This window comes from Eleginops maclovinus, chromosome 13, assembly GCF_036324505.1.
Source record: "Eleginops maclovinus isolate JMC-PN-2008 ecotype Puerto Natales chromosome 13, JC_Emac_rtc_rv5, whole genome shotgun sequence".
NCBI classification, from domain to species: domain Eukaryota; kingdom Metazoa; phylum Chordata; class Actinopteri; order Perciformes; family Eleginopidae; genus Eleginops; species Eleginops maclovinus.
In genome coordinates, this window is record NC_086361.1 from 15,621,059 (window position 1) to 15,647,019 (window position 25,961).

Genomic DNA, 25,961 nt, shown 5'->3' on the forward strand with positions numbered 1-25,961 from the left:
ACACACACACACACACCTTATCTGAACATCAGTGTTTCACGGCTCTCTGGATGAAAGTTTAGAACTTGTCTGAAGTTGTACCCCCTCAGCCCTCATCAACAAAAACACTGTTCATTTTGTTGACTTTGTTTCCATTTCTTTTAGTCATTTTGCAAAACACTGTTTCATTAAGGTTTGTATTTCATCTGCCTTACTCTACATTTCAAACTCTTTCCGCTCCTTCTATAAAACAGTTTCTCATTGATGTAAAATGTGGTTATACAACTTCTTTATCAACATCAATCTTTATCAAAGTAGTTAAGCTACTCAAAAATATCACCACTTACCCTCTGGCAACTGCAGAGTTAAGCCCTGAATTGCATCCCTGTGAGTGTCCCGTTATAAAACATGATAGCAAAAGTAGACTCAACCTAAGAATCTTAAAAATGCTATTGTGTTATGCCCAATCCCTCCCAAATGCACACAGGCACATGCCCAACACCCAGCCAACAGGAAAGCTGCAGGCTCTAAGACAAAGGGCTGGCGAAAACAGCTACAAATAAAAGGAAGAAGACAAAAGGAAAAAGGGAAGGCTGATGTCAGGGTTTAGAAATATGGCTTCTAGATTTAACCAAAGGAGGAAGTGGCATGGTGTAAGAGACTTAACATCCATGTGTATACAAACAGTTTGAAAAGACCAAGAATGTTCCTCAAACAGCATCAAATGAGGACATATTTTTTCATTCAATTCAGTATGGTGTTTTCTAAAGTTTGGTGATAGGTCTGACAAACATCTCAGCAGTATCTGTGCTAGTTTATCTGGCCCCAGATGCTCCGGTAAACACCTTATATGTGACCTAGATGACAGTTTTAGTTAGACGTATGGTCCGAGATTGTTTAGTCTGGCGCTTGAAGAATGTCGATTACCCATTCGGAACTAGTTAAAACCTCTTCCTATTTTCGAGAGGATCTTCAGAATTCATTTGGCAACCGCTGTGGCAACTCGTGCCTACAGTACATGGCTTGTCAATTCTACGGGTGCAACTCCGAATAAATCCATCAGTGTTTTGCTTCAGTTCCTGCTCTCCTGTGTCTCTCCGAGTTTCGTCTCCATTGCTTCAGAAGTTTCCATCACACCTCTTAGCAGGCATCTTTGTGTCACAAAGCCGCCCTGGTTCTCACTTTAATGCTGCAAACCAGGATATCCTGTCAGATGTCTGTACCAGCAGCTCGTTACAGCAGCCAACCTACCCCCCACCCCTGCAGAGAGGTAAGCCAGCTGAGACGACAACCAGCGTCTCTGCAGCACGTAATCAGCTGAATCTACTGTTTGTGTGTCTAGACACTTAAATCTGCACACACAAGGGAACGAGGGAAGCATGGAGCGACAGTGTATTGCTGAACGAGTACAAGCGTAGCCTAAATAGTGTGTTGTGAGTAGAGCAAGCCAGCAATTTGAGGTAAACAAGTGAGTCAGAAACAATTAGAGGTACTTGGATGGCATTCTGAAAAAAGTACCCAGATAATCAAAACACTCGAACATTAAGAGACACTGAGGCAAAAAAAAAACAAGACACTTGCCAGAGGGAAAGAAAATACAAGGCAAGATTAGGACCGCAGGCACACAACTAATCCATAATGTGTATTGTGGAGGAACTGCCAAGTAATTACTTTCAATCCAGCAGATTTAAATATGCTCATTCTTTATCCTATCCTAAATCATAAACTAAAGCTACCACATTTCCATTCCCCCCGAAAAACCATGAGGCCACAAAACTTAAAATATAGCCGTTCTTTGAGATTTCCATTCTTCTCTGGTCAGATGTGGAAACCCTCCATAGATTCCCATCTCGGGCCAGCCAGCAAGCATGTACCAAGCAGTAAACGTACCAAGACATTTACTGCTCTCGACTGCAAACATCTCACCACAATGTTCGTGTCCACTGGTGACACACTGGAGAGGAGAGGAGGCTGCAGAGTGAGCAGAGCCGCACCCTGAGGCCTACTGCATCCTGTGTAACGTGAAGGAAGAGTAAAACACACCATGAAGACGTGAGGACTCACCCGGAAAACTTGACAACCAACAGGAGTACGCCTCCGAATCAACCTGCTTCTTGTCGCTTAACAGTGTAGAGAAAGGGCCGCTCTTTTATAAGCAACTTCAGTCTGAGTTTCTGCCTGCAAGTGCAGTGCCTTCAGCATCATAAGCCATTGACAAAAACTTCATAACGGTTAGTGCAGTGCTCAGCCTCAGGCAACAGAGAGTGCTGAGAGAGACAGAGAGAAGGAGGAAGTAGGCGTTTGTCGAGAAAAGAGGAAACGGGTCTGTCTGCTGTAAAAAGCGGCAAATTTCAAAGATAAGATTCCAGCAAGAAAAAAGGAGAGTCTACCTCACATGTAAAGAAATAACCAATGAATCCATTCCTAGAAATTAAAAACAAAAAAAATGTAATTGAGCTGAATGGAATAATTAAGGGTAATCATATCTCATAAATATCTCATTAGTGTTTCCCTCCTCCAGTGCATTGCTGCGAGAATAAATTACTGCACTTTTAAAGCAGCATTTGAAATAGCTAATCTGGCTCTGTCCAAAGGAGACTAAATCCATAAACCAGCAGCTCTGAAGCTCACTAAACAATGTATATGTTGTTGGATTAATCCAAATACTGGGCGAAACATTGTGGTTTTACAGGGGGTTAGGTACCGGACTATGTCTTTACCAGTAGAGTAAATTCTTGAAGCAGCTAGTTGTATAAACTTGAGATTACAAATCAACAAATACCATGAGTTGTTAATTAGTGAGCTTTCTTAGAGACACATTTCTTAGATTGAAAGCAATTTCCCCATACTTCCAAGCTTAAAGATCAGCTAAGCTAAGGCTGCATGTTGATGCTTCAAAATTGATGACAGAGAGTTAATATGTGTATTTCCTGAAGTGTTGAACTGCTGCCTTAAAGATTAACCCAGTAAACAAATTCCACTCACATATTGTAGACAGCTCCCCGACAAGAGACGCAGTGATCAGGGAATCGGGACAAAGAGTAATGTCCACATTGTGCTACAGTCATAAAAATACAGAAAAAGACCCAAAACCAATCTTAAATACAAAAAAAAGAAAATCCTCATGAACCTTGGGTTAAGTGTTATTGCTTTTACAGCCAAGTAAGATTTAATGATGCATTTTCACTGTTGTTCAAAAAAAGTCCAGAGAGCAGGTGATTACCAATAACGCTTTGACTTTCCTCCAATCGCCAGTGATGCAACAGATTCAGAACAGTCCACAACCAGCGCCAGCAGAGTGAGTCAAATAAAAACGCACTGTCCAAAAGGGCGCATGAGCTAAGAGGTTAAATGACCTAAATGAAATATTTGTAATGTTAAAACAGCCCAATAACAACTTTATTTTAGTCTCAGAGCTCAACAGGCCATCTGTGCAAGTGTCACAAAAACAGATGTTTACCCCACCCATGCTGAGGTCAATTTTGGTTCGTATGAGCCTCATAAACACGAGAATACAGGACTTTTAGTTCTGACACAAAATCCCTGAGAGCCCCAGAAAGACAAGAATCCAAGCTGGAAACATTTCAACACAGCAACACCAGCAAAAAAACTAACCAGTAGAAACAAGCCATTTCCTTTGTGGGTTTTTGTCTCGTTGCAAGGAAATAGGTGAACGGAGACTAGGCCCTGCGTGAGTTTATCTGTCATGGGTTTAGGTTTGGCCTCAGTGACATGGAGACCTGAGGAAGTGAAACAGTTTAGAGGACCTCTGACACTAATGTATCCTTGCTAGAGAGCTAAGAATGTTTTTTCTCTGGATCTACACACACTGTCTGTCAGGGAAGCTTAAACAGAGTGAAGTCTGCTTAGTAGGAGATCTCACAGGGGACTTTTCCGAACTCCATGTCAAAGCTTTAATAATCTATCCAAACTATCTCAGGTCCCACATGAATACCCTTCCTCTGTGCTCTCTCCGTCAGACCCACTGACCCATCCAGGATGCGGCTCTCCGTTTCAGTCGACTATCTTTCAAAATCACCCTTGTCACCCATTTTTCAAACAACTGCTGCTCTTGTCAAAATCCCCACACTTCATCAAAGCCTGAGAGTACCCTGCCCTATCTTTGACATACTCAAAAAGCTGTAATGTGATTTTTCTAGGTTACAAACAGTGAAAAATGTCAAGTCATTCTTCGCCAGTCCTAAACCCAGTTCAGATTAATGTTATATAAAACAAGAATCTCTATGTTCTCTTTTTTATTTTTGTCATGAACAATTCCCGTAACGATTAATCAGTGATCAGGTTGATCCTCTAATTAATTTGTGAAGTAATTGTAAACTTCCAAGAAAAAATTCAATTAAACCATTGTGTGCAAAAGTGGATTGTGTATATCACTTTTAACAAGGATTTTTAATCCTGTGTAATAGATGTCATGTTTACAGTACAGAGTAACATAATAAAACGACAATACAGACAAACCATGATGAGGGGATCCAAGTTACAGTTAACAGACTATCGACCCAAATGAAACATTATAAAAAACTTCCTGTGCCCAGTAAGAAACCAGCCATTTGTAAGATTTTGACTGATAATTGAAACAACAGCCTGATTATTTATCAAAATAACACCTTTTTTATTATTATTCAAAACAGACAATTATAAGTCAGCTGTGACTATAGTTAGTGATTCAGAAATCTAAGCTCTGTGTAAGAGGGAACTCTAAATGGCTCTAGATGAGAGTGAAAACCCAAAATGTAAAATTGTAACTGGGGATGTTGGATAACAACATCAGACAGGTGTTGATGTCATTCGCTCGGTAAGTGTTTCATAACCCGTTTTCTTATTCACAGATTTATTTTTCCCATTTTTTAACCATGAAATAAATCTGCACATTCCCACATTCTGCTTGCAGAGGAGGTTGTCAGGCAAAGATAATTCCACAAAACCTCAGGGAATCATCAATTTTTCAAAACTACATCCAAATTTATTCCACTTGAAGAGGAGCAACATGCTTAACTTGTAATTGTCAAAACCCAGTGGTTAGCATCCATGCATTTTAAGAAAGCTGGACCACTTTTTAGTTTCACATCACCCTGCCAAACAACACCTCACAAGTAGGTGTATGATCACACAATGTTCCCAAAACAACACAAGCTCTCAAAACAGCAAAAGCAAGCAACTCATTTGGCCTTGTTCAAGAAACCACTGCCTCTGGCAGGATGCTTAGTTACCATATGCTGGCTGTATTTATAGAAACAAATAAACACAAGCTAATAGCCTTTAGAAATACAGTGTCGCAGTATTTCCACAACGAAGAAGATCCCGGACACAAACAGACTTCCTGATTGGAAGAGCCTGAGGAGGAAGCCTGAACTGGATTACAAGGGGACTTCATGTACATGTAATCTAATTATCTTGATGGGCCATATATATTAACAGCAGAGGATTCCTCCATCAAATTGCAATTTGGAGTCCAGATGATGATCATCAAGACACATCCTTGTATGCTGGTCTGGCAGTCTGCAAACCATCAACATATACAGTAATGCATAAGTACATTACAGAGATGTCAATTGAAAACCCTAAAATGAGAACATGACTCTACAGTTTCCCAGAAACGGTACACGTACCTGTCATAACTTCCCTCCCTTATATTTGGGACCAAGAAATTGGAAACACAGGAGTTAAGAGCACACTTACCCCAGTGAAATATAGTCCAAATCACATCTTTAATACAGAGTAAACACCCCAGCAACAGGAGTGAAGACCACAGAGGCAAAGTTAATGGACATACAACCTGCTAGCAGCTACTTAATTGGACCAAACACTCCTGGGTCTACCTTACTGCATAAAATGTCAAGTAGAGTTGCAGTTAGTTGGGTCTCACTGCCCACGGGTTGTGCAAATATCCTCTCATTATCCTCTGCAATACTTTATAATAGTAATAATAGGAACATGATCATACAGGCTAATGGGCTGCTGACTCCCTGCTTGTCTCACAGGAGTTTTACACCACATTAGCGCACTGAAATAACTATGATAAACAATAAACCTGCATTGGGTAAACACGACAACAAACTGCTAGTGCAAGCTTATTGGGATTTTTTCACAAATATGACTTGTATTGAGGGGTTGAGAGTTATATGAGACGTTTAAATGACTCATATCTGTACTGTTAATACTTGGCTAAAGTTAGCTGATGGTTAGCTAAGCTTAGCATAGTTAGAAGTCGACGCCCAGCCCTATATTAGCAAATAAGTGTACATAAACAAAAAAAAGTGGGTAAAAATAAACATCACCACAATTATGCAGTAATGGTTGATCTGAAATTCAGCATACACTGATCAGTAGTAATATTAATAATAGCCAAATGCCATGATCAACATCATACCCAATTCATTCATTCATTTATTCTAATTGATCGGATGTTTACAGCATCCAACATCTGAGTGACAAAATTCCGGGAAGTGAGCAGAAAAACAGAGGCAGATTATTCACAAATGAGGTTTACCACTGTTCGCTGATCAATCAACTCATGATATTTTTGGAGATGTAAGTGATTATGAAACATAACCTGTACCATTAAAATACCCCGGTGTGCATATTTTAATCCTCTGCACTCGCAGCTTGTGTATTCGAGAGAGTTACGTAAGGGGACTAATACACATGTTGTTTTTTCCTCCACTGCCTCGCTAACTGAAACACAATAGGATATGCTCTCTTCAAACACAATCTCCTTTTCTCTTTAGATTTAAAAATAACATGCCAACCTCCCCCATTACATAACTCAATATCAGTCAGCATCAAGGTCGGCGGTGAGAGCTTAAAAACAGAAAAGAGGAGCACAATTAGGTGTTTACCCTGGAAGCTTTTTCACTGCCTGTTAGGAAAAGAGTGTGTGTGCATGTGTGAATGTGAGAAAGCCTACAGGCCTAGTGAGTCATTGACAGCATGACCTTCTTCTCTAAGGCTTCTCATCCCTGCTCGAAGCAGCCTGTCCAGGTCAAACACTCGCTCTCTATGGTGTATTTTTTTCCCAAACCCACAGATATAAGAGGATTGAGCTATGGAAATACTACCTGATTAAATATTGTCTTTAAAAGTGAATTACTACCAGGAAAGTTTTCTGAAGCAGCAAAAACACAGCAGGGAATGTTGGATAAAAGCTATGATGAAAGCAGCAAGGGTATAAAAAAGCAAATAGACATTAGTAGTAAGCTGAATTGGATACAAAAAAAGTATAAGGATTTGCTACATTGCAAATAATGCTAGAGCCACCACGAAAGATGCCACACCATGACAATTACCTCCCAAAAAACAATATGTACACAAAAACCACTCGCCCATTCTGGTCTTTTATGGCGGCTGATAACAGCGGTTTCCTAAACCTTAAATTGCCAGAGATGTGGGTTAAGGAGATAAAAATGTCTGCTATGCTTTGTGCATCCCCAGAAGCCCCCACAGTGGCTGGTCTGGCGGCAGGCCGAGGGGTCTTTGGTGTAATCAACTTGCATAGTTGGACCATTAGGGCCTCTCTGGAGAAAAAAAAAAGCCTTGATGCCTAAGGGAACGGACTGGACTGGAATGTGACTGTCATAATACTCAAAACAGCAGCAGTGAAGGAACCTGATCATTATGGAGGGGATTTAACCACATGTTTATTGTGGGATAAATGTATCATTGTCTAGTAAATATTTTACTTGTTGGGGATGAACGGATTAAACTGCTGAACATCTAGCTTATTTTCAAAAATGAAAAACAAATAACTTTAACTTTGGCCTTTGGCCCTTTACATCACATTTAGTATGATTATAATAAGTGCAACCAAAAATGAACTATAATATATTCTATGTAATCGAAAATTAACGACTGTTAACTGGGCATAAAACAAATCTAAGCTTAAGTGTGTTTTATTTCCAAAGGAAACTGTTTTTAAATTCAGTAAAAAAACAACATCAAAGTGCAATTCTTCAAAAGCAGCAGAGAGTGGTGGGAGAGGAGGGGGGCGGGCTTGACCAAAGCTTCTCCCTGACTGATCACTGAAGACAACAATGATAGCAACCTCTGAGGCCATGCTTCAAGGAACAGGCCATCCTGAAAAAGTTCCCTGGACCCCTCCTGTGTGTGTGTGTGTGTGTGTGTGTGTGTGTGTGTGTGTGTGTGTGTGTGTGTGTGTGTGTGTGTGTGTGTGTGTGTGTGTGTGTGTGTGTGTGTGTGTGTGTGTGTGTGTGTGTGTGTGTGTGTGTGAAAGAGAATGTATAGAGGGGATGGGTAGGGACCATACAAAATCCCTGCAAGGGTCACATGAACGGTGAATGGTGCTTTTTGGTTGGTCGGAGAGGGAAGTCATGGAAACAGGTCTATAGTCCCATTGTCTATCTGTGGAGCCTGTGTGAGTGTGTGTGCAAGTGTGTGTGTTTGTGTGTTGGAGAAGGCAGGAGGCGTTGTAGCATCAGGAGGGACTAGCATTGCATTCTTCATTCACAAGCAGAAAAACGCCTCCATCATAAAGTGACCTTGACTACTCCAGCAGAACAGCGAGCGAAACCGAGCGTCTCTCTTCTCACACCCCCTCTTATTCAAGAGAGAAGGCAAACAACCACCTAAACATAAACTGCTTCATCACACTGACACAATTCATGTTATGAAGCTGGGCCTTCATTGAAAAAATAGACATTACATTATGAGCGGCTCCAGTTTTCTGCATTGTGTAACTAATCAAACTGTACGACCGCGGGGCAAATCAATAACTCTTCTCCAGCAGAGCGCCATGATAGGCATGTTTTATCCATCACATGCATGCTGGTCTGGACCATACTTGCTGTTATGGAAATAAAAAATAACTCTTGCAGAAACAGCAGTTTTAAAATCAAGTTGCTTTGCGCTCAACGCCATCTAATTAAATATATGTTTAAAAGAAATAGGTATACACTCCACACGCATTCAGTATGGTGTAACATTGAGTTCAGCAGGGTCATGCACAACTTCCAGTGCTAAAATTACACCCCAGACAGCTGGTGGAAAAAAGTACCAGCGGTTATTATGGAAGAGATGCTCACAAAACTATGAGTGTACACGCAAATGAAAACAGATGTAAACCTCCCCTCTGTGGGGCTTCTCGTTCATAAAACACAGAGCTTGATCCATCCGTTAACAGGATTAGCGCTGTTCATAACGAAGACAATGATGACACGTCCTCTGTGATCTAATTGTAAACCAAACGGGCAGGTGGTTTGAGGAGTTACTTGAACACACCCACGGACCCACAAAAAGAGCAGTGCACTCTGCCGACCAAACATGAGTTGTGTGGAAGTCCCAGAATAGAGCAGTGAGGATTATGCAAGAACAATACCGTGGCTAAAGGCTTAGTTTCACTCATTTTAGAGAAAAGGGATGGCAGAGTGCGGAAATGAATTTAAGTGTTAAGGTTCAGACGTTATGGTGCACATCTTGTTAAACACAACTCTTTTTAAAATGAGCGAAAACTGATTGAGGGGGGTTGTAACGGGGCTGAAAATGATGGGCCTTATCTATAGCACAAGAAAAACAATATTTTTCACTGCATTAATCTCATGTCCTTGTCAGTGTTGCATACATAAATCTTCATCACACAAGAGAGAAAAATGGAATGGAAAATGTGCAATAATGGAATTCAAACATGGAAGTCTAAGTAGGCACATTCGATGATATAGCCGGCCTAGAAGATTGTCGAGGAAACTGCAGCTTAACTTCCCAACATACATATTTAAAAAAAGCTCTGCTTAGAATTTCTGTCTGGTGTGGATAGATCGACAAAAAAAGTTACATTTGAAACAGTGCAATCACTCTTTTTAAGAACATGGACTTTTTCTCCCTCATTAAAAACCTGGAGTCCATGAATATGTAAATATTGCTCATTTCAAAAGTCAAACAAATAAAAAAGATGGCTTCTTCTTCACAGTGTGTGGGGTGAGGGGAGGGTGATGTTTTCCTACAGTACATTACACTTCTGCATATTGGAGCACAATCGGCTTCCAAATGAGTTGCGATGTCACAAAATCCTGCTTGTACCTACACATCTAAAACGGAGACTGTTTTTATTTTTGAAGAAACATATGGTGAAGGATTGTTGGGTTTAAAAAAAGAAAAAACAGGCCCAACATTTCAAATTGGCAAATCTGCAGCTTTGTAAAAACACACAGATGATTCGAGGTATCCTCCAGCCACAGGCATTTTCCTGTTACAGGGTTGTATATAAAGCATTACAGTTATACCTACAGTCTTAGTAGGGGTGTTATGCTAAAAGGCTACTGGTTCGCTGATGAGTAGAAAGCTTTTTCAGACCTGCTTTGTTACATTGCAGGAGATTAACTCCCTCTGCTCACATTGCTGGCAGGGCTGGCATGTGCCCCATTGAGATAAATGGGATGTGAAGGATTGGGCATCCCAGGTCAGGGAATTTCCATTGCAAATGATTGCTGAGCCACCAAGGCCATGCTTTCATTTGGTTCAGTGTTTGGGCAAACATACACAACCAGGATTGCTTTCAGACATTTGGTATCAGGGAAAGCCATGCAGTCGTACACACAGGATGTTGGTGTATATTTTGCAAGTGTTTGCAGTGCAGGTTTTTCCCATGAAGCTTGAGAGCACAGAGAGCTTCTGATATATTGGGTACCTTGCAAGGACAGAGTCAACACTGTATGGCAGGGTCTACACACACATTGAACAAAGAGTGCTTCAGCATGCTATCAGGAGAAAGATTCAAAATAAATGTGGTTGTTGTGATAATATCCAACTATCAGTGGTTGTGGTGATTTGATTCTATCATGCTGTGTTAACTTGTAAATGTGACAAAACATTTCTGGCATAATTTTCATTGTCATCGTCATCTTTGATTCAAAAAGTACAAGCGGTCCATTTTTTGGGACAGGCAAAGTATTTTTTGTCCGAAATCCGGTTGGTTAGAAACACAGCATGTTTTATTTTTATTCTGGAACATTTTAGTTTTCTTTTTTTCTCTCAAACACAGTTGTTTCTTTTGGAAGTGGTAACCTAAGGAAATTAGGGGTGCTTGTTCCCAAGCAATGTTCCTCACTGAAAATACTTCAGTGAGAAAGACAGAGACAGCATTAAAAGTATATATAGGAAATATAAAAAGCAAGGTTTTAAAACTGCAGGATTATAAGCTTTAAATATGTTTTCTTTTTAACCATAGATATAAAAGAAAAGGACATATTTTATGGAGAAAATAGCATACTCCTTAATTAAAAAAAATCACAAATCTTATCTTGTGTTTTGTGCTTGTGGTACAAAAAAATGGTTTGGATGCAACCTATATAAAATAATCTGAAGATCTATGATTGCTCTGTGACCGTCTGCTGATGAACACACATGGCTCCTTGGTCTTGCAGGTCTCTCTACACTATCACTATGGTGGAATTTCCCAACACTTACAGTATGAGACATTTCTGCGCCATCAATATGGTCTGCCGTAAACCCCTGATACATTGTTGTACAAATCATATACATCTTTTAATAGAAACGTGGTCTCCACTTAGCTAAATTCATAGCTCAGAGGATTACCATCTCCGCTCGAGCATGTAATAATTAAAAGGTCATATCATCATCATAACTCAACAAACCATAATACACACAGCAGCCTCTTTAATGGCTTTTAAAGTGTGTCAAGGCCTGAATCGGTGCTACCAGTCAAATTTTTAATGAACATGCCCTCCTGCCAGTCATTCTGCCCAGCTTTGAATGCCGTGTCACTTTATCCCCTGTTGGGTTGTGCTAGCCTAGATCGAGATGTGCGAAGAGCCCGAGAACATTTCGGATTGATTTGTGGCTATTTTTACATGTCCTACTTGAACTAAATGGTTCAGATACTCAGTGGAAAAACTCAGGAGCTGAAAAAGCGCATTTAACTCTAGAAAAAAATGGAAAGCTAAATGGTGGTAAGCGGGTTGACGCTTTACTGTAGAGCCTTTTAAAGCACCTCTTAATAACATGAAGGAATAAGCAATAAGAGTACATCCTCCATCCGTCGGTCCATTATTTGCAGGCTACTGGCATTCTGAGGAGTGACAATTAACGTGCTGAGAAAGATAAATGCACACACACAGCAGGCAGGTTTAATAAAAGAAAGGTGCAGGAAGCTGTCTCAAGTGACCTTGCATCTTGATAGACTAGATGCACTCAGTAGCAGCATTTCCTCCAGAAGCCACACAGGAGCAATGCACACATACAGCGCTCCTCCCAACCAGAGGAAAAATTACTCCTCTTATTAAACCATAACTCAGGGGAGAACACAGGCCCTCAACAACACTCATTACACAAGCATATAGCGAGCAGGCTGCTGTTCAATGTTGCTGGCGCTACAATTATGTTCGCACTGATGACTATCATCACAGGCGTAATAAGTGGTCTACAGGTGCAATGACATTATTAACAATGGTTATAGGCTATCTTGTGGAAATCTTCTGCTGCTATTGCCAGCTCTCTGTGAATCAAGCACACAAAACAACAAAAAAAACAATTTCAAATTGTTGCATTGAAGTGCTCACGCTAGACTAATGATCAAGTGCTAAGGCCAGGGTAATGATGTGCTAAAGTGCTCTGATAATGCTAGCTCCATAGGCTTTATAATAGAAAGGTCATGTTAAGTAACCAATACTCCCTTTAAACACAGGCCCTAAGCACTGCACTTAACAAGGACTAGCTTGTATTCCACAAAACCAGGATGAAAATATGAAACAATTTATGATAGCTGGCCGATTACAATATTGGCTAATCTGTTAGAATGGCATAATTTGGCAATTATTTCATTTAAACAATTAACTTGTGACTGATAAATACAGTTTTGAGATAAATTGACTTATGGAACTACGAAACAGCGCCCTCTGTGACTGGATCATGAGCTTCCTAACGGGAGGCCGGTAGGATATTAAAGGACCCCCATCACCCCAGCAACAATCTGTTCTGTCTGCTGCCGTCTGGCAGACGGTACCGCAGCATCCGGACCAAGACCACCAGACTCAGAGACAGTTTTATACCACAGGCTATAAGACTACTGAACTCCTGAGCTGTGTGAATGTCTACTCACATCTGTTTATAGTACACACATACATATATATTATACACATCTGCCATACATATCTGTTTATAGTACACATATCTATATATTATACATATCTGCCATATACATCTGTTATACATAATATATGCATCTGTCCATACCTCCTCATTCAACAGTGTAAAGTATTTAAATACTTTCAATGTATTCCACATATGTATATATTTCACATCCTCAAATCTGTATTGTTAATATTGTAAATATTCTTCTCTCTTTTTCACTATTTTATTTATCTTTTGCACCATGTATGTTGAGTTGTTGGAGGAGCACGCGACATAAGATTTTCATTGCCAACATATACGCTGTATCTGCTGTGCATATGACAAATAAAAACCTTGAAACCTTGAAACCTTGAAACCCAGGCAGTGCGGATGGGGAACATCACATCCTCCACCTTGACCCTCAACACCGGAGCCCCTCAGGGTTGTGTGCTCAGCCCTCTCCTCTACTTCCTGTTCACGCACGACTGCGTGGCCACACACAGCTCCAACACCATCATCAAGTTTGCTGACGACACGACCGTCATCAGCCTGATCACAGACGGCGACGAGACGGCGTACAGAGAGGAGGTCAGAGCCCTGACATCTTGGTGCCAGGACAACAACCTCCATCTCAATGTCAGCAAAACAAAGGAACTGATTGTGGACTACAGGAAGAGGCAGAGAGACACCCATCACCATCGACGGGACTCCTGTGGAGAGAGTCAGCGGCTTCAGGTTCCTCGGGGTAAACATCAGTGAGGACCTGACATGGACACATCACACCAGGGTCATATCCAAGACGGCTCGACAGCGGCTCTTCTTCCTCCGCAGGCTGCGGAAGTTCAACATGGACTCCAGGATACTCTGCAACTTCTATAGGTGCACCATCGAGAGTATCCTGACTGGCTGCATCACTGCCTGGTATGGCAGTTGCACCGCCCTCAACCGTAAGACTCTACAGAGGGTGGTGAAAACTGCTCAGCACATCACCAGGACGGAGCTGCCATCCATGGAGGACCTCTACACCCAGCGGTGTAGGAAGAAGGCCAGTAGGATATTAAAGGACCCCCATCACCCCAGCAACAATCTGTCCTGTCTGCTGCCGTCTGGCAGACGGTACCGCAGCATCCGGACCAAGACCACCAGACTCAGAGACAGTTTTATACCACAGGCTATAAGACTGCTGAACTCCTGAGCTCTGTGAATGTCTGCTCACATCTGTTTATAGTACACACACATACATATATATATATATATATATATATTATACACATCTGCCATACATATCTGTTTATAGTACACATATCTATATATTATACATATCTGCCATATACTGTACGTTGTATATGCTGTGCATATTCAAGATTCAAGAAGCTTTATTTATCCCGAGGGAAATTGAGGAAATGACTAAATGACTTGAAAACTTGAAACCTTGAAACTTGAAGAAATGTGACCCAGGCTCTTCAAAATGAAAAAGTAACCCTTGGAAACCCATATCAGGATAGAGGATTGTGGCCATATCGCAAAGATCAGACTATGTATTAGGATTCCAGCGATAGTAGGTGTACCTATTACATTGTATTGTATTGCTTGTATTTTTAAAAGCAATAATATAACTTGTTTAGTTCATTTTAAGTCAGGCTACCAGGCAAATAAAAGAAACCAAAGTGTAAAGTATGTTATTAAATACTAGTTAGACGTGAGAGCTAATAAAAGTCTCAGCTCAGTGCAACGACAGCAGGGTTAACTGACAAAACAAAAAGGCAGAGGAATTTGTTTAAAAGTTCTTGGGATGTATGTCCACTGCTTATAAATAACCAAAAATGAATCAGTCCCGTGAAGGAAGGAGCATTTTGGACCAACATTGAGCTTGATGGAAACCTGTGGACCCGCAACGAGGCTGGCCACACAGCCATCCAATGCTAAAGATCAAAGTGGGCACTGCAAGCGCCATCATCAATGTCACGACTTTATTAACCAGTGGGAAGTTTCCCTCACCATGGCATCCCTGCCGTGTCTGTGGTCGGGTGCTGTGAAAAGATTCACTCCCTACACAGATCAGCCATCGAGGCTACTCGCTGTGACTGGCACAAGAGAGTGGGAACAAAGGAGTCAGTGTGGCTGTCACACTCGCTCCTCGTTACACTCACCCTTTGCTCTGCCAGCTGTCTCTCAGTCCCCTCCCATAGCCCACCCCCAGCTGTGGCTACACATCAAGATACCCTTAATTCCACACAAGCAAACACACCCACCGCCACACATGCGTTGGGTGACTTCAAGACCTGGCTGCACCAAAACACTCCCTTCCTCCCTGCTGGGTGCTCTTTGCCTATCCTCCATAGTGACTGACTGCACTGTTGGAGGCACACTGTTATTCATCACCACCACCAATGGCTCATCAGTATCGGACCACTGCACACAGCCACAACACATAAGCTCATGGTTGCCATGAATAATATACTGACACTGATATTTCAAATATATTTTCCTTGTGTTTCTGTCTTCCCTTTCCTTTGTAGTCTCACAGATGCTTATTACTGTTATTTTGCTCATTCCTGCCTACTGAGCCCAAACTCCACCTCATGCTGCCACACCCTCTCACCACAATGCCTTCCCCTATCCTGACAGATGCCCCATGTTCTATCTTTGGGCTCACCCATTCATTTGCAAACCCTTAAACACTGCCCTCAGCCTGCGACTCTCCACAGCCATCCTATTATTTATTTATCCCCCACGTCTTTTTATTTTTTGTTAACCATATGCTACACCCAGGCCCTCCCCTCCCTATGTTTACCCGGTGAAAGGCTCCAGCCCTGCCTGCCTGGTCAGTCACGAGCCGGTGCCCATGCCAGTTCAGCCTCCACCCTAGCAGTGTGGTGACTGGCCACTGCAAAAACACTTTCCTCCCTCCTGCGTGCCTATAGTCCGGTTCCTTCAAAGCCATTCATTGAGGCTTTGCTAGTGGTTGCCTTATTATTGTGGAGTAAAAACTGTGGGAAGGGGCTTGCTTGTGGTACAGAGGCAGAAACAATAAATGAGGCTGAAGTCGGGCTATTTATGGACTGGGGCATAAGATTCAAAGAACTTTGTTTTTGCCTTTTATGGGTTAATTGCATGTTACCCATATTTTTGTGAAACAGAGAGACGGAGAAAGGAGGAGGGGAGAGAAACACAAGTGGGGGGCATTCCTCGGGTCAAGCTTTCATTGCTGTGGGTACGATGTCATTGGATGATGTAATCGCTGCATAGCTGCCCTGCATTTATCCATTCACAGAGAATATTGAAACAGACATCAGGCACTACATGGTTCACATGTCAGCCGGCCCTGGTATTGATACCGCAAAACATTTAAGGCTAACGACATTACATCAGGTTGTGTCTCCACCTCTTGACCTTTCTCTTCATACTTTCTGTCAACAGGAAATGGATCTGTTCAAAAGCATATAATGGCAGGAAGTGGTTCATCTTCCACCTTCGCTTCAGTAGAGGCGTGTTCATGTTAACAGAAGTGTACTTCTGAAACCCCCTGCTTCGTGTATAACCAACTTTCACCTCATGTTTAAACACTGTTGTGTATCCGGTAGCTCTGCCGTTGTTGGGAAATGCCATTGGTATTCCCTGTGCCTTTCTTCAACAGCACTGTCTGGGCTGTAAAATGCTGCTAGACAAGTTGGACATGCACACATACACGCTTCCACGAGTGTTAAGCTTCCCCTGCAGACAACAAAACAATAGACACAGCAAGCAAGCCCTGAAGGCAACATCAAACCCAGCTAGGCCACCATTACAATACCCCTCTTCTCTCAGAGAGCCATGCTGAACCCAGCTGAGCTGAGCTGTACCATGTTATCCTTCAGTTTCTAGCTGGGCACAGGATAAAGGCTCACTGACAACGTGTAACATCCACAGAAAATGGGAAACATTGATGTGTGGCCAGCAGACCAGCCAGGGTGACATGGGGTAAGGCAGGTGGTTTACAGCTGGGGAATCTGCTCAGGCCACAAAAAACAAAACAAAGATCAAAACAATGGCACAGCTGAGACAGACAACAAAACACTTCTAGATGTTTGGTCTCAGATGGCGGGAAAACCTGGGTCTATAGACACCATAGCAACATAGCTGGCAGGAATGACAAGAAGCAAAAACACAGATAAGCACAACCCAGGAGGAGGAATACTCAATCTAGTTGTTCTATGGGTGTTTTCATAACAAAAGTACTGGGTAAATATATGCCAACCGTGACATACACTGTTGCTTATTCAGATTCCTACCTCACTAGGCAGAAGAAAAGACCGATAAAATATATTTTCTTTCTTTTTTCTAGACTTAAGGGCATTTTGATAGTTGCTCCTTGGACAGAGTATAGAAAACATTTGCTATCCAAGAGCTCTGGTTAGGCTTGACCTGTTGACCTGTTGTGCTTTAAGCACATTTCAATCCCCATTAGCAAAGCTCTGTGGTTGGCCTCAAGGAAGTCTTCCTTTTTCTTTCCAGATGAATTACCCAGCTGCAGATCATACAGCATTGGTGCTAACAGGTGATGAAAGGCAGCGTCCGGGTGTGAGAGTGATTATGACTGGTTCTACTGGGTGGTTACAGTGAGCAGAAAACACACTTCGGGCTGTTACTGAACTTAAAAATAGCAATACGAGAGATGAGTACTGGGGTCTTGTGGAGGTCAATATATTCCAGATACCCTGTTGATATTTGAGGTCAATTTGTGCGCAGAGAGAGTCAGGAGCAAAGTGTACAGTATAGGAAGTTTTTTAGATGGAAAGTGAAAGACGAAAAGGAGGAAGAACAAGTGTTGAAGATAGAAGTTGATAAAGGAAAGGAGTATCAGCTCGGAAAGTCTTTTGAGAGAGACATGTGGAGATAAATTCAGAGCAAAAAAAGAGCGAGATAGGAGATATCAATATGTCTTGTTTCGAATGTACTTCCGTGATTTGATTTATTCAGAGACTCAGAGGCAGCCCTGACATAGCGCAACACACCTTCAATCCAAGGCTTGCAGTTCCCCAGCCAGAGGGAACCAGTGAGCTGGTGACCTTGGCCTTTTATGAGAGACCCTCCACTCCTCAATCTCTTTTCTCAAGAGCTAGCCTTGACTAGTCTAAAGAAATAAAAGTCGCAGCGCTTCGAAATCGCCAAGGCCTGCGTCGTGACAGAATGGGATCAAATCCTCAATCTGAACCCATCCATTAATTATGCAATACGTTTAGATATGCGTTATTGCACTTCTCTCTTCAGTCTACCCTCAAGTCATGCTCACAGAAATAACTTGAAATGAAGTTTGCAGTGAGGAAGTAACAAAATAAAAGGAGTGTTTTAGTGATGAAGCTCATAGTGGGAACCCTACCATTATGAATTTTAAAGAATACACACAAAATTACATTATTTTAAAGTGTCTTCAGTCACAGAAAGGAATAAACAAAAGTCTTTAAAGAGTCATTTTCTAACCACTGCACTAATCACAGAAAATTGAGACTACTATAATCATTGCTCCGATTGACTGAGAAAAGATAAGAGAAGGACAGAGAACAAGAAAGCAAGTTTAAGAATGAGAGGCTATGTTGTCATTTAAGCTGTAAAATAAGCAACAAAGAAGTCCTCTTATGAACTGTGACACCCCACACCCATACCCAGAAAAACAACAGGCTGGTTTTATTTCCGGTCCAGCTCACTGAACCTCCACTCATCCGTGTATGCTGTCCACTCTCATCAGGGGACAGAGCTGACAAGATCAGCGTTGTGTGTGCACCTGTGAGATGCAGAGAGACAACATGTAGCCGACCTCCGATTGGACCCTGGCTTCAACATGTGACTCATAGTTCACAAACACACATACCCACACATTCACCCCCCCCACACATACACACACACACACGTAGAAAAATATCTATGTCAATGTAGTGGTTTGTAGTCTTAACAATGTGCCTGAGAGACTGAGCTGACCATGGTATCCGTCCTTAAGTAGTTTAAATAAATGCACATATACAGAAATATATGCAGAAATATACCCTAAGATAAATAGACTATGGTGAGTGAGAAGGGTTGAGTTCCCTTTAATGAGCACATTAGTTTTTAGATGAAGGTAAAATGAACCTGCCAGAAATAGTTAGTTATTGTATGATAACACTTGTCCCCTTTATGTGCACTCCACTCCAAATACTTTATTACTTTATCTAAGTGAAGCAGAGCAGGGAATCAGATTGCCAGCTTTGATTGCTCCGTGCTTTTTTTAAACTTTAAATACTGCACAAATTTTGAAGGTAAATTGTTCTTGTACCAAAAAATCCCGGGCCTTTAAAGTTATTTATTCCCAGAGAAAGCATCAAATCAGAATGTAAATGCTTCAGGGGACATGACACCACCCACCTGCCCTTGTAATCTGATGCACATCATCCGAGTTACAGTAAGGTTCACACTCACTGTTCATAAACCTTCCCCCTGCAATATAGGGTGTGAAAATATACCAAAAAAACGATGGCACTGTCTGGTGTGCTTGAAGACAAACTTTCTTCAAACCCCTCTCCACCCCAGATCAGACATCAAACAGAACACTCAGTACCACATGGGAGACAGAAAGTTCAGTGAACTAATGGTTCAACATAGATACCAAAAGTCAAGTTCACAATTTGGGGAGAGCTGTGCAGAAAACTAGGGCACCTTAATTGACTCACACTAACTGAAGATAGTATAGAGGGAGTGCAATTCCAGAGGGAGTGCACTTCTAGAGGAAGTGCGCATCAGAGGGCCTAAAGGGCCACATTGGTAGACCACCTGATCACAGGGAGAAACAAGGGTTGTATGGACGGATGGAATCATGGATCAAAAGACAAATTGATGAACAGATGAGGAGCTTGACAGCAACCATCCATAGAACAGAAACACAGGGATCAAGCGACGGCCTATACTATTGCACGACACCTAAAGGGCCACACACACACACATGGGAAATATTAGAATTAGGTCACAGCTAAGTAAACCTGTGTTTAGCACCTGGGTCATACTAAAACACCAGCATGCAGCTACTGTGAAAACGATGCAGGCAAGCCTTGGAGAAACATAATAACTCATCAACACAGCCCTGAAATCTGGAGGATCTCTGCAGAACATGTGCAAACCTGCCATAAATCATACTCTGTCTGATGTTAACGCCACTGGAGTATCCGCACATCCTACAACAGCTGCATACAGTCTACTCTAGTAGCTTCTAACAACCGCGCCCGTTGGACAATCTTAACAAAGGATCGAGCGTTGAGTGTTAAGTCAGATCAAGCCCCTCACACAGCTGGAGCAGGGTTATACGAGTTAGACCGAGACTACCTTACCATTTATCCCACTGGGTCAGTAGGCCCAGAGCAGGCTGAGCGGCTCTCAGTTGAGAAATGCTAAACACCACATAGGCACAGAGAGAAAAAGAGCCAAGAGCTAACCTCTCACTCAATATTTACAGAGCTCTGCGGCAGTACCACAGCTGGAATGCAGCGGGCAGAGCGAGCACGCAGAGGGAACCATATCAGTTTCTGGGTCATATAGGGCTGCTTCACTCCGCATAAAGTCTAGACTCGGACCGAGAAACACGCCTGCGGATGCTCTCTGCTCAAACTGATTCATATTCCAAGAATGGATGGACTCTGCGCCCAAGGAACAAAACATACATTTATAGATGTACAGAGCAAAAGGTTGCTGTACATTCATGAGCGTATTCCCATGATCACGGTTTGTCATAAAACAACAACTTTCGACCATCAGTTTGTCATTTATTGCATTTTTCATCCCAAGTGAAAGAGCTCCTCGGCTTTGAAATCAGCCCAAGGCAATAATCAGTAAACTAAAGAGCAGAACATGGCAGCAGTACCTATGAGATCTCTCCTCACCCACCTATATCTGTCTGGCTGTCTGGCACCTTCCCATCGCACCTTCACTACCTACCTGCTGTTTTAATTAACTTCGTACCACAGGGAGCAATTATGCAAGACAACATTTGTCTCATTTGGAACTGCAAATTAATCTAACTTCAAGCTGCTGAAGGTGAAGTGCTCCAGTTTGTACAACAAGCAAGGCTGCCAGTAATTTAAATTGCATGCAGGTTTTTTTTTTATAAGCATTATCACTGGCTGATTGCACAAAAATACACAGAAAGACGTACAGAGATGGCTTTGGCCCTGAAGTTTTTTGGTGTGACTCTAATGTTGCAATTCTGAGCTTTTGGGATAAAATGGGGGAAATGAGTTCATTAAGATGGACCGATAGCAGGCCGGGCATACATCAAGGAGAAAACAATTTACATACCTTCATTTCCCTCAGGGAGCAAGAAATAAGAGTGAGAAAGTAGATGGGGGAAGCGTGTGCTGCAGTGTGAGCATAAGCAAATGAGAAGACATTGCAAGAAATGGGGTAGAGAGGCAGTAAGATAGTAGGTGTGACAACGCAAGTGTTAGAGAGTAAGCTACTGAGAGAACGATAACAAGTTGCAAGGGGAGGGAGGCGGCTCTGACAGGCAAGAGGAGACAGAAATTGACATGGTAACACTTCAGGAGATGGTGAAAGGATACCAAACAGTAGGCCAAAGAGATACAAAACCAGAATCTTGTATGTGATGCAATAAAACGAGTCACCCATCCTCTCACAAAAAATACTCAAAGCTTTTCGATCTCTGCCTCTTTCCACTAATCTAATTTCCAGGATTATGTTTCACTATTTAAAATAAAACACCACAGCACTAAAGTTTAATTCTATCACTTTATTTGGGTTAATGACTCTGGTAAACGTCAAGGCTGCCATATTTTCTTTCTCACTTTTCATTTACTCCTGTGTTGCAATGCTCCATTTATATTGCTGATTTTTAAAGAACCTGTAGGTAGGGATAAAGGAATATTTATTTGGGCAAGCCCGTTAACAAGAAATGGAGGTCATTGCTAATAAATCTTGTTTTTGCATGCATGTGCATTCCTTTTGACATTAAGGTCCCTCAGGTCGCTGTAAAACTGAAATAAAACACTTCTGGCACGCTTCAATTCTGAACTTGACAGCTACTGGCCAATGCTGTGCACACGCTAAACTTCACATACCAGTTTAATGGGAGAGTGTGCTCAAGTTAGTGTTCCAAAGGGCGAGTTGAAAATTGCGTTCCTTGAGTGCTAAAGCTGTGCCAGACCTGAGTCTCAAACCAAAAACATCAATCTCTAACCCACTGTCAGCCACAGCAACATGGACAGGGTGCACATGGAGGCCAAAACCTCACAATGCAACACAGAATCTCTCAGTTCAAGTATGTTCACTAATATATAACACTGTAGATTCTCATGGACAACAACAAAGACAACATTCCACGTTATTTTAACTCAATACCAATCACAGAGTAGCAAAAACAAAAATCGCATTCATCCAGTGTTGACCACAACTTCCTGTATTTCTAATTGTGAAACATTGCTGCGTGTGCTTATGATCCTGTTTTAAGGCTATGTTTGCCGGTGTTTATTGTCGAGTTGACACGGAGATGCCGGCATGTGTGTGGCTCCATCACAACAGGGATGTCTTTGGTGGCTAACAGGGCATGTAAATGGGCTCTCACTCCATCAGAAGCTGCCTGGAGGAGCAGAGGGGCCGATAGAAGACGACAGCGAATCCCTGATGTTCTGAGCTGGGAAACGCTGTGTGCCACAGACCAACACTGTTGTGGCTTCTTCCTGGTAACTGAATGATCACAGAGGAAATATGGAGTAACAGTTCCTAAAATAGGGTCCACAGACTGCCAGGGGCCTTCTAAGTACCACTGTGGGTCCAAAGGCATAAAGAGGAATAGTAGCAGTTTCAAGTCAGTTTTATGTTATATAGCCAAATATCTGATTCTTTCATCTACATTAATGATTCCCCAAAAAACCTTTTGAGTGAAAGGATGGCTTTGTGAAAAGTATTTCGCTACCATCATAAAGGTTCACTGTGAAGCCTTGGACTCTTTTTTTCTTCAACACAATTGGTCAAGTTTAGCTTTGTACTAGGCTACTACTACTACTAAGAGTAAAAGCTCTATAGTCTTCCCTTAAGCTATTTTATTTGAACTGCTCTGCTTGTCTGCAGACTTAATTTCAATTGCAGCATGAATTGACTCAAATGATTAGTAAAGCTTGGCCTCTAAAAGTGATTAGGTTATTAAGGCAATAAATAAACTCAAATTCAACATTACATCAATACCTAATTCTATTTGCATGTTTATTTCACCCACAAGACAAGAATGTCAAATCCAATGTTTTTACTGCATACGTTTTCCATGTCCTCCCTGATAAGACCTGAAGTGCCCCCTGAGGTACACTTACTGCTGGTTGGGAAAGGCTCATAGTGTTTAAGTTCCAGGGATGTTTTCTAATAAAAAGAACAACATGTCAGTCTATCAAACAGAGGTGTGGTTACACACCTTGATCCAGAGTTTGCCTGCTAAATCTGAGGGGAAGTACAACAATCATCAGGATAACAAAGCAGAAACATGATGAATTATTAAATCCAATAAGAACAAAGACATTTGAACTAGTTTCAACTCGTTGACATCCAGCAACCAGTGTTAGGGGGTTTAAGTGGTCATTGCTTGATTTAAAAGGGGTTGAAGCCTTAAAAAAGGTAATTAACATTGATGAATGCATATAAATGAAGATCATAAACAAGTTTTGGTAACCATTGATGTACAAGTTTTAAAGAGAGGAGACATGTTAAGTAGTAGACCTTATTTAACTTGATTCACGGCAACCACATTACAATGCATCTTGATATCTTTGCTTTTCATGTTATGTAGGAGAGTACAGAGCTACAACATCACATTTTCTGTCGAGCTTTCTCTCTCCCTTCTTCTAATGACAGGCCCACGGTGTGGCCATGCATGCTGGGCTGGAGTAACACACCGCACACCGTTAAAGCAGCTCTTTAATTAGCAGCGGGGTGAAAACGGAGGCATCAGTGAACGCACCACTTTTTTTGTATCAAGCGAACAGCATGCACTTAAACAAACGAGCCGGGAAAACAGCAGCAGCAGCAGCAGCAGCTCGGCGCCTTCACAGTATCTCTGCTGCAAACACAACACAACTTGCAGCTTTAACGCACACTTGTTTAACAAACTAGAAGTAAAACGAACACTGTGAATGGATTTAAAGGCAGTTTGATGTCCACTGCAGTTCAACGTGTGTCTCTGCGTGAAAGCAGAGTGGGCTGCGATGCTTTAATGAGGCATGTCAATAAAAAGAACAGCGCCCAAAAGAGCCGCTGCGGCCACTTCACAAAAGTAAAGACAGGCGGGGAAGACGCGTACACAGAAGGGAAAGACGAGGGAGAAACACAGTACTGTCTCGCTGCAATGTAACACACAGAAAGGCTTGCTGGGGAAAAGCGCAGCAAGCCCCCAAACATCGTGAATCCTCAACATTTAGCACCAAACGCGAAGGAAGTGAAGCTACAAACACTGCTCAACACCAGCATTTGCGCAAGAGAAGAACGCTTTGACCAACCTGACGAGGCGAGGACACTTCTTCCACTAAAGCGCAGATGTCCAGAGTTTGTGTGTTGTGAGTGTGTGTGAGTGTCACTCAGCGGTGTTGGCTCCCTCCCTCCCTCTCTCTGCCGTATAGAGATAGTGCTGATGTTTCCACTTCCTCTTTTCTTCTTCTGCCGTCTGCTGGCTGATGGTGATGCCAGACAGAGGATGCATGCAAACATGAGGGCCAGCTGTTCTCACTGAGTCACTGCCTACCGAGTGGTGACATTTATCAGATTTAAATAAAGATGTCAGGAGGTTACTTTGTCTTTTAGCAGCTCCGGAGTCAGTCAACAAGCTTCCCTCCATAACCGAGTCGTTTCAAACTGAAAACTCAATCAGATTAAATCGGAGGGAAAAAACACTCAGGTTTACATTTCATTTAAGGGTGATAGGATTTATAGGTTAACAGGTATGTCCGCTTTAATAAGCTGGTGAATTTGTTTTTGTTTGTTTAGTCTTGTTTAATCGACTAATCTCTTCCAATCAGAAACAGGTGTGAGTCACCAGCCCCCTGAAGTTCAACCTGTAGGCACTTCCTAAAACAGACTGACGCTTTTTATCGAAACCTAAGCACTTTCCAAAATCTTGAATGAATCTAGTACTGAGCAGATAAGCATGTATTTACTGAGCTAACATATGAGGACAATTGAAAAATAGTTGGACATGAGCTCCCATAGTTGTTTTGTTGTACAATAAATTATATTCCTCTATTCCAAACAAACATTTAGGACACAAAGTAATTTCTTTCCATGAAGAGTGGCACAAAGAAGCAACTCCCTCCAATCTTGCAACCATAAGAGAAAGCCAAACAGGAACAATGACTTTAATAATTCATGGTTATTGAGTGCACTCTGGTCCGCACATATACACAGAGAACGGTTTGGCAGGTAGGATTATGACCTTCTAATGTTACATTACGCCGGGAGCCTTTTTAATGTAGCACAACAGTGGTGCTATACAGCATTATGTTAGAGTTTCATTAAATGTAATTGTAAAAGACAGAATAGAGCTGTGATATACTATCACAGAGCACAGCAACTCTGAGCCACATGAGGCCACTTCCCCCTAATTTCGTCAGGGATAACAGACTGTTTCTGATATCAAACCCAAAGTGTGTGTTTATGAGTAAAAGAAAGAGGGAACAGTGTGGCTTAAAGTCCTGCAGCTCATCCCTGTCTCCAAACAGCAGGAGCAGCAGGGGGAGGATTAATACAGGAGCCCCATCCGTCCTGAGAAATAATCTGGAGCGACACACACAGCAGAAATCTCTTCCTCGCTCTGTGAAAAACAAAGGATTCAAACTTCTGAATAAATAACAGCCTGTGTCCTTCACCAAATAGTTAATTGGACTACATCA

At 41.9% G+C, this 25,961-nt stretch overlaps 1 protein-coding gene across 3 annotated transcripts in view; it reads right to left on the bottom strand.

Annotated features, from left to right (window-relative positions):
- The window catches only part of elmo1 (engulfment and cell motility 1 (ced-12 homolog, C. elegans)), a 93,633-nt gene extending 68,831 nt beyond the window's left edge, over positions 1 to 24,802 (bottom strand). For 2 of the 3 annotated variants that reach the window (XM_063899432.1, XM_063899430.1), the window contains exon 1: positions 2,044 to 2,255. The gene's annotated coding sequence lies outside the window, so the exon portion shown is untranslated. Of the gene's footprint in view, positions 1 to 2,043; positions 2,256 to 24,575 lie in introns of those variants that run through there. The other variant, XM_063899431.1, reaches the window with a different exon arrangement.
- Between the last annotated feature and the right edge of the window lie 1,159 nt (positions 24,803 to 25,961).